Source organism: Alexandromys fortis, unplaced genomic scaffold, assembly GCF_014885135.2.
Source record: "Alexandromys fortis isolate MF-2015 unplaced genomic scaffold, M_Fortis_MF-2015_v1.1 scaffold_4238, whole genome shotgun sequence".
Classification (NCBI taxonomy): Eukaryota; Metazoa; Chordata; class Mammalia; order Rodentia; family Cricetidae; genus Alexandromys; species Alexandromys fortis.
In genome coordinates, this window is record NW_026072100.1 from 1,343 (window position 1) to 2,408 (window position 1,066).

The following is a 1,066-nucleotide window of genomic DNA, read 5'->3' on the forward strand; positions in this document are numbered from 1 at the left end:
TCTGGACATTTATCCCCAAAACAAGTCTTTAAAAAGAAAGGGGGGGGGGGGAACAAATCATACTTCTTCAAACTTCCTCTCTCAAAAACAAAAAGATACTATTAAGAATATGCAAAAATATAGCTGGGTGTGACTGTACTTTTATAATATAAATATAAACATGACTTTAATCCCAGCATTTGGAAGGCAGGGGTAGGTGGTTCTCTGTAAATTCAAGGTCTCAAGGTCAGCCTGGTCTACAGTGAGTTCCATGACAGCCAGAGCTACATAGTGAGACCCTGTTTCAAAAAAACCAAAGCCCATCCAACCCCCTAAAAAAGAGTAAGTAGCTCTCTTTTCCTCAGGCTGCCGGGAAGATGGCATGTTCTGCTTGGAGAAACTGGCAAAGAAAAAATCCCTGGGTACTACAAAAACATCGGTCTAGGCTTCAAGACACCTAAGCAGGCCATTAAGGGCACCTACATTGACAAGAAATGCCCGTTCACTGGCAACATCTCTATCCGAGGTCGGATCCTGTCCGGTGTCATGACCAAGGTGAAGATGCAGAGGACCATTGTCACCCGTGGGGACTATCTTCATTACATCCGAAAGTACAATTGCTTTGAGAAACACCACAAGAACATGTCTGTGCACCTGTCCCGGTTTCAGGGATGTACAGATCGGCGACACTGTCACTGTGGGAAAGTGCAGGCCCCTGAGCAAGACTGTTTCAACGTGCTCAAGGTCACTAAGGCCGCTGGCACCAAGAAACAGTTTCAGAAGTTCTGAGAGTGCTGTCCAGCTCCCTAGAACAAATAAAGTTATTTTCTGGCTCACCAGGGGGAAAAAAGAGTATGAAAAAAAATAAATTAAACACTAGAAAAAATATATGCAAATCATATACAATAAAGCACTCAGGACTTGTTTTTAAAAGTCCTCTGGGGCCGGGCAATGGTGGCGCACGCTTTTAATCCCAGCACTCGGGAAGCAGAGGCAGGCGGATCTCTGTGAGTTCGAGACCAGCCTGGTCTACAGAGCTAGTTCCAGGAGAGGCTCCAAAGCCACAGAGAAACCCTGTCTCGAAAAA

The 1,066-nt window shown here is 45.2% G+C and overlaps 1 pseudogene; it reads left to right on the forward strand.

Moving 5' to 3' along the window:
• The first annotated feature begins 320 nt into the window (after positions 1–320).
• LOC126496424 (40S ribosomal protein S11-like) lies at positions 321–941 on the forward strand (annotated as a pseudogene).
• The last annotated feature ends 125 nt before the right edge of the window (positions 942–1,066 follow it).